The following is an 8,680-nucleotide window of genomic DNA, read 5'->3' on the forward strand; positions in this document are numbered from 1 at the left end:
GGATTAAGGAACACTGAAACTCACAATTTCACCGGCTATTTCCCTTTGCAACACCTCTATTTACAACTGCAAGGTCGAAAAAAACTAGCTGAGCCTTAATTCCCGAGTTCCTATCAAAAAATTGTAAACTGCTCGCGCAATCGTGAGACAGTGGGTTAGTCCATTAAAAACCTGCCACAAGAGACAGAGTGAAACCTGACAGTGGTCCTATTCCTAATTCAAACAGTATTTCAATTGCTGTTGGATCAAATCTCCCTCTGCTACCTGAAACTCACTTTCATTGTAAGAAATCATCCCTGGGTTGGTCTGCTCACTTCAAACAGTTCAATTACAGTTCAAAAAGCTTAATAGACCATGGAGACACCAATTGCATTGAACATCAAACCTCTCAATGCCCCTCATAGGGAGTTGGAATGGAAAGCCCTGGGAGATATGGATTATCAAATGTTAGACTGGTTTCCATTAGGCTCCAAATACAATATTCAGATGCTAAATGAGTTGAAAGCCCAGCACCTTAGTGGAGCTGATATCCTAGGGATTTGGGATTCAAACTTGCCCATCTACAACCTCCCCCAGGTAAATTCTATGCCAGAGTTGATCTACAGATGCCAGGAGTGCTATGATCCAGGCCAAAGAGCTGTCCTCAGCCCTACAGGCTCAATTCTGTTCCATATCACCCCAGAAAGCATAAATGAGATGCTGCATTTCCACACAGCAAAACCATTGACCCCCCTCCACATGCAGAACTTGATAAAGAAGGGGAATAAGTTTTCAAATGACCAAGTCATCAAAATCAACCAGCTGTTTGTACAGTCAGGCTCTGAAGCCATCAAAACTTCTCCTATTGGATATCATTACTTGAATGAATTGGGCAGAATGCTAGTAGATTTTATCAGCTATGTCCTAGGGTTCAAGGGAATGGAGGATGTGGATGAAATCATAATGGCAATGTTGTCTATATTCTCTCCTGGAAAGCCTCCAGCTGTACATTATGATTATGCCACATACATAGCAGACAAGATCCATGAGCAGCTAATGAATCTGCCAAGGGAGAGATTGTTTAGATACTCTTCATACATTTACCATCTATTCTTATTTTATCAACCAGCCAGCTTCCCCATTCCCCTGAAACAAGTTAATGCCCAGGGGAATCCAAGGTCAGTTGTGTTTTGGACCTCTGTTTTTCATCATACCTCTGTATCACCATACACATACTGTGAGTTCATAGACTCATTCATTTATCCAGCTATGACAGTATTGTATGGTGTTTCTCCTCCAAGGTTAACTGATGACATGAGGAGAATTCTCCATCTGAACAAAACCTACAGCATTGGTAATTGGTACTTTTACCAACACCACACAGTGATCAGAGTTTATGGCTGTCAGTTGAAGCCTTATAGGCTGCCAAGGTATGTCCCCATGAGACTGTTTGCCTTAGAATACTTCAGGCAATTTGGGAATGCCGACTACCTCCACTTCCAAAGTAAGAACAAGAAGGCACAGTTGAAGGTAAGGAGCCAGCTGGGCCCTTTCCTATATAACAAAAGAGAGGAAGGATGGAAAGAGGCGGATGAGATCCTAGAGGGACTCAAGCTGCAAACTAGTTTTGAGTGGGTACCATATGACCCCAATCATTTTGTTTCCCTCAGGAGGATAAGATACAAATTGGGCACCTATTCACATGTGAGGCAGCCTGAGATTGAGAAATACGCCAATACATTGAGCTGGGAAGAGGGTACCCTAGAAGAGGAATTTACTGATAAAGAGCTGCTAGAAAGAGAGGCTAGAAATGTTCAAAAGGAAGCTGACTTGGAAACTTGTGCACAGGTTCCCCCCTCATATAAAAGGAAACTCGGAGCAGCTACTTCATCATCAACAACACATCAGCAAGCTGCCGAGAATACTGCACAGACAACCAGCAAAGGCAAAGAAAAGCAGGTGGAACAGCCACCTCCTTTGACAGAAGAACAAGTGGAAACATTGCTGCAGCAACAAGAAGAGATGGAACAGCAGCAAGAAGAACAGCAACAACAGAAAGAACAAAGGCAGGAACAGCCTGCCCAGCAAGAAGAAACAGTGGAAAACCCCAAGACCACTGAACAAAATATGCCTCCAAGGCAAGAAGTTTCACCTGATGCAACAATCCTCCAAACTCCTCAAAAGGAGGATACATTTATTTTCAGAAAAAGGGACAGAGAGACTCCCCTGACAACATCAGCAACTCATGGGGAGAAAAGACAGAGAGTCAATCCCTTCTCAGAAGAAGAGATGCCAATGGGAAAATCTTTTGGTATGGGCCCACCCAGCAGAGAAGCTTCAGCCAGTTCCTGCCAGCAGGAACAGGACAGAACTATGGGAGGAGAGGTCAGCTCCTCCAGCCGGCAAAGGGAAGGAGAAAAGAGCATCAAGCAGCAATTTATAGACATTAAGAGGAGAAATGAGCCCATCAAAATACAACTGTATAACCATCTGTTAAACATGGCTCCCACCAATCGACAAAGACTCATGTCTGCCTTTGATGTGCAGGAAGGCAAAATGATCATGAGTCATTTTAAGCCAACAACAGTGCAGCCCCAATCTACCTCTGACTACTTAAGGACTAACCTGGAAATCCTTGCCAAAGATATCCACCCAATGGATAAGATAGAACTGCACAAGCAAACAGGTGAGATGGTCTATGCTTCCTTAGCAGACCAAACATTGGATAACTACAGGCTACAGAATAGCCTTAATAATACAGCCTCTCAACTAGAGTTGGAGAGAGCATCATCCCAGGCAAAGGACAACAGAATAAGGTCCTTAGAGGATATCATCATAGAGATTGGGCATGATCCCAAAGATATCAAGGGCATACAAGAGATACTAAAGCTGAGGGATGCAGACATGGCAGCTTTGAGGAGAAAGATTAAACTTCCAGCCACAATTCACCCTCAAACAGATGATGTTGCCCAGCAAAGACATGATCAAGAGGTAACTGCTTTGTTGATGTCTCTATACAAGCAGCTGATCCAAACTCAAGAGAAGCTGGGAGAATCGGAGGCTGAAAAAACAGCACTACAGGCAGCCTTAAAACAAAGAGAAGAAGGGAAAACTTCCCAGCCTCCTCCTCAGATCATAAATCTTGAGGAAACTGCCCCTATTACTGCTCCTCCTCCTCAACAGACTGAGCAAGCAGCACCATCCACTACAGCACCTCCACCAACAGAGCAGGCCCCTAGCTTGGACATGCAAAAGCTAAAAAATGAGATTCAAGCCCTGGAAGCTCAAATGGCAGAGCTGAATGAGACCAGGGATAAATTGGCCAAGGTGAATGACAGATATGATAAATCCAAGCAAGCGGTGGCAGAGAAGGGCAGGGAGGTGAAAGCCCTTAAAGACAGGATAAAAGAGCTAGAAAATGAGCTCAAATTAGATAAAGTTATAGTTGGGCTTAAGGCAATGCTATGGGCCAACATTGGCCAGTCTATTACTGACCAATGGCAGTATATAGAGACAATCCATGAGCAGCTAGAGCTCATCCCAAAAGCACAAGCTGAAATTCACAAGTCAAGGGCTGCTCTAGGCAACATGCCTGAAGTTGCCACCAGGATGATCAATGTGCTGAATTATAAAACAAGTACTCAGTTGGCGAAAATGGGAATTCCCAACAGAACTGAGACCATTCAGTCGATCAAAAGGGTTCTCACATTGAGAAATTTGGTGCAGACATTAGATAGAAGAACCCAGGACATGCAGACAGAGGTGAAGAGGTTCATGGATAAATTCCTGGTGCTGCAAAACAGAGGACTCCCTAGCTTACTGAACAGCGCAGGGAGATTGCTCATTCATGAGCAGTATGCCAAAAGAGTGAATGCATTTGCCACAAACGAAATCAATGAGAAGCCCAGCAACTCAGAAGAAACAGGGCCAGCTACAGGACAGACTATCTACAACAAGGTAGAACATCTATTTTTTATAATGCATGAGATCAATCACCTGTTTGAGGTGGCTCCCAATTTTTTCAAATATACAGAGGCAGAGGATACTATGGATGCAATTCTCAGGCATCAACTCCCTACACAAGACTGGTGGACAGATGCAATACAGAGAATTTTATAGACAGTAAGCAATTCACCAAATTTTGTTTTTAAAAATATAAATTGTTGAGCAAAGGACAGCTTAAAAATATCAGCATACATTTAAGATTAAAGCTGAGCCAACTCAGCAGAAATTTCGGCCAAAAAAGCAAAGTATAAAGCTACAGGTGTCCAGGCCGAGAAGCTACAGCAGCGCAGATCCAAGAGCGCATTTCACAGCATTTATGCAGATCACTCCAACCGACTCAGTGGCCTCCAAAGGCCAAAATATCTTCTGACAAAGCATAAAGATGCATTTACTTTGTATTTAATGCATTTTACTTTGTATTCAATGCTGTAATAACTTTCTAATCTAAATATCTTAAAAGTTGGTAAAGGTATTCAAATCTGAGATAACTTAGAACTCAGATATTTTGTAATGACCGATAGTATATATTTGCCCCTCGCAGAAGTGTGAAGGGTTGTTGTTGATTTCTCCTGAAGAAGTTCTTATGCTGTAATCCTTTCAGAAGTTAATAAAGAAAGTGATGGAATTTCTCGGATTTCTGAAGTGTTGAATGCGTACTGGTGTCTGTTGGAAACTGCTGGATTCCTGTGTATTTCGCCATACAATAAGTCTCTGTAACTCTCTCTGTTATGTATTTTGTTTGTTAAAATCCATATGTTATCTCACTTTAAATATCTAGCAACAAGGAAAAAGAATAACTTTCAGGATTTATTCAATGAATACCCTGAGTTCAATCTGTGTTGTTAATGAATGTTTTCTTCAGATGCAATCTTGATAAGTGTAATTCTTAACTGCTGCACTTTCAGAATACATCTTTCACAGTGGCCTTTGTCACAGGAATTCAAGTTTGCTCCTGTGCAGCGTGTCTCACTTTCACCTCACCAGCTTAATAGAAAATTCTTAATTGCTTTCTGTTGGTTGACATACATCACCATTTAAGCTAAGTTTGTTTGTCTAAGATACACAATAGGCCCTGCAGTTTGAACACCACCAATCCTGCATATCAAATCATTTCACAACTCCAGACTCCATTGCCCAATGATATTTCACTCCCTAAACACTACATCGTAAGACCTGAAAGAAATCCTTCAACCAAAACATAAACCAAAACCTGAGCATAATAGCTAGCCTAAAACAACATCATAACAGAGACAAATCATAAAGAGAGAGCCCTCTCTGATTACAGTTTGGCTAGAAGCTGTGATCCAAAGATTGGTTAGTGGTTACCCCGGCCGTATTCCCTTGGGAGTCATAGGGAACAACCTGGGTGTTAACATAATTGGCGACTCCGCTGGGGACTTCCTAAGATTTTTCAATTATTATCTATCTCCCATAGCTACTATCAAGCCTGAAATCAGCCAAGAGGCCTTAGAACTGTTTCTGCATCACAGTGACAGTTTTAGGGAAGAGCTTTTAGGGAATCTTCATCTTAGCCTTGAAAGATATATAACCATTCCAAAAATCTCCATCCAGTCCTTGCAGATATAAAAGCTTCCCACAAAATCCTAAAAAACAGTTAGAAACTGGCTCCTAAGAAAAATCCACGGCATACTAGGGCAAATCCTGACCCTAATCCACCCATCATTGTTGATAATCCAAACGCCATCCCTAGAAACATCAGGAAGCAACAAGGGCAGGATCAGCCTGCTGTTTTGACCTCAGTTGCAGATTTCCCTAACCTTTCTACTCCACTTAAAGTCCTCTTTCGGTCTGTTCCTACCTCCCCTAGTTCACCATCCACTTCTCACAGTCCTCCTCTAACATCTCCATCCACTGCACATATCCCCTTGAACCACACTTTAGGTTCAACTTTACCTGTTACCTCTGTGCTACCCATCGTCCCTATTATCCCAGCTGCCCCTGTTAATCCTTTAAACCCTGTAAATATGGCTAATAGATATGCACCCTTGCAGCTACCTGCTAATCCTGCAGCTCTACCCCAGGATTACCAAACCAAAATCTCATATTTTGACTCCACTGGCCCTTACTCTGCTATTCAACATGCTAAGAGGATGCAAGATCACTTTGAAAACTACGAGATAGATGATGACAGTGTGAGGATGAGAATCTTTGTCCAAAGCCTGACAGGCGATGTCAAAACCTGGTTCAGGTCAATTGCTGCAAACACTATCACAACCCCTGATGAGCTTTATCAGGCCTTTACTACCAGATGGGAGAAGAAGAAAGATCCCCTGCACATACTTGGTGAATATGAAACAATCAAGAGAGGTCCTCAAGAGACCGTTCTGGAGTATTGTGCTAGATTCAACAATGTGTACAATGCAATACCACAAAACCTCAGACCTCCTCCTGATTTGGCCTTGTACAAATTCCCTGATGGATTTGATCCTGACATGGCATATCAGTTGAAGGAAAGAGAACCTGAAACCCTTGAAGATGCTCAAAAGGCTGCTGTCACAGTAGAAGCAAACCTGATTGCCAAAAGAAACAGGGCAAGGTTAGAAAAGAGAAGCATATACAAAGAAGAACCTACAGCCTTTGATCAAAAACTTGATGCAATACTTAATGGTATGAAGAGATTGGGGGATAGGGTAGAATCAGTTGAGAGAAAAGCATCATGGGAAGCACCACAAAACAATCCTCCTAGGAATCCAAATTTTAGGAGAAATCCAAACCCAAACATTGGCAAGCCCAATGCTGATCCAGAAGTCAGACCTCCATTTCAAGAAAACTATGCTGAAACATCTACTTCAAATGAGCAAGAAGATGACACCCACATCAACCTGATGGGTTTGAATGATGGGCAGCAAGTCTTTCTTAGTCAAGAGGATCAAAATGATGATGACATTTCACAATTCCAAACCAAATCAGGTGAATCGTTTGATTTCAAACAAGGCTATGACACTGCTGTTTATGAAGTTCATAAACAGTACAAATTAAGGAGCAGAACTGTAAATATAACACAGCCTGAGAAACTAAAGGACAGGCTGCAACCTAAAAGAGCCATAATCACAGAACCAATCAACATAACTGATTCACTTACAAAAGAGGTAACTGTTGAAGAAGTCACTGAACAACTTCCTTCAACACACCAGCCACTAGCTGTGCCTTCTTTACAGCCTAATCTAGGGGACCTTCCTCAAGAGGTGAGTGTGAAAGACAAGCCTCAAGATCAAGGTGAAAACCAGGAAGAAAACATAGTACATAAAGAAAGGGTTGTTGTCCACAACACTAAGGTTCAAACTGAAAAACCTTTCGACTTGGAGGCTGAAATTGGCAAACTGAAAGTGGCCATTCCTCTCTCAGAATTAGCCAAACATGACATTTATAAACAACAGATCAGGAAATCCCTTCAACTCACTCATAGTAAAGACAATGTCAATGTGTTAGATGACACACCAGAATTGTTATTTGGTCCAGAGGTTGATGGAAAAACACTAGTCACAGGGATCCTACCTTTCTATGTTAGCTTACATGTGCATGACAAGATATTGCACAATGCAATGTTTGATTCAGGTGCTTCTCATAACCTTATGCCTAAATCAGTGATGGAGAGGCTGAATCTAGACATAACGAGACCATACAAGGACCTGTTTTCCTTTGATTCCAGCCAAGTCAAGTGTCTAGGTCTCATAAAAGACTTATGTGTATCCCTTGTCCAGTACCCAAACAAAACAATCCTAATGGATGTTGTAGTTGCTGACATCCCACCCAAATATGGAATGTTGTTATCAAGATCATGGGGGGCTAAACTCCAAGGTTCCTTACAGCTAGACATGTCATATGCCACAATCACAGTCTTTGGTCAACCCAAGAGACTATATAGAGAATCCCTCATGAAATACATGGTCAGCAGTGAAGAGAAACCTCAGAACTTTCCCATATATGCTGTCCATTCTGACATAGATTCATATATCCTCTTCAATGACAATTCAGGTCTAACAAATAATGATGAAACTAAGACACCAAAACAAGAGCAGAGCTGTAATAAACAAACAGCTGCTCTAGAGGTAAAAATGATCCAAACAAGGGGTGAAACTGTCCTGAAAGATGAACTAAATAAAAAAACAGAACTCCAACTCATAATCCCAGACCATAGACAAGTGATTAAGACTCCCCTACAACAAGAAATCCTATGGTTCATGGAGTTTGATGGATCAGTCAACAAGTTAGGGGCAGGGGCCGGAATTTGGATACACAATAAGCAAAACAATTATGCAGAAGGCAGAGCTTATAGATTGAACTTCAGATGCACCAACAACATGGCTGAATATGAGGCTCTCTTATTAGGCCTCAAGCTGATGAAATCCCTACAAGCTATAAAAGTCTCAATTCTAGGGGATTCAGACCTAGTTATCCAACAGGTCAAGGGTAATTTTGTCACCAATGACAAAAGGCTGAGATCCTATAGGTCTGCTGCTGCTGAATTATTAAATTCATTCATGGAATTTCAGATTACGAAAATCCCTAGGACCCAGAACCTTCATGCCCATAGCTTGGCCACATTTGCAAGTACCTGCAAGTTACCTTTTGAGCCCCATCATTGTTTTACAGCTGAGGTAAAACACAGACCATCTGTCCCAAACAATGTCAATGATTGGCAAGTGTTTGATGATGACATGCAAATAAACAATTT

The sequence above is a fragment of the Pinus tabuliformis genome, chromosome 6, assembly GCF_031772625.1.
Source record: "Pinus tabuliformis cultivar Carrire ecotype Pingquan chromosome 6, CPIR1, whole genome shotgun sequence".
NCBI lineage: Eukaryota > Viridiplantae > Streptophyta > Pinopsida > Pinales > Pinaceae > Pinus > Pinus tabuliformis.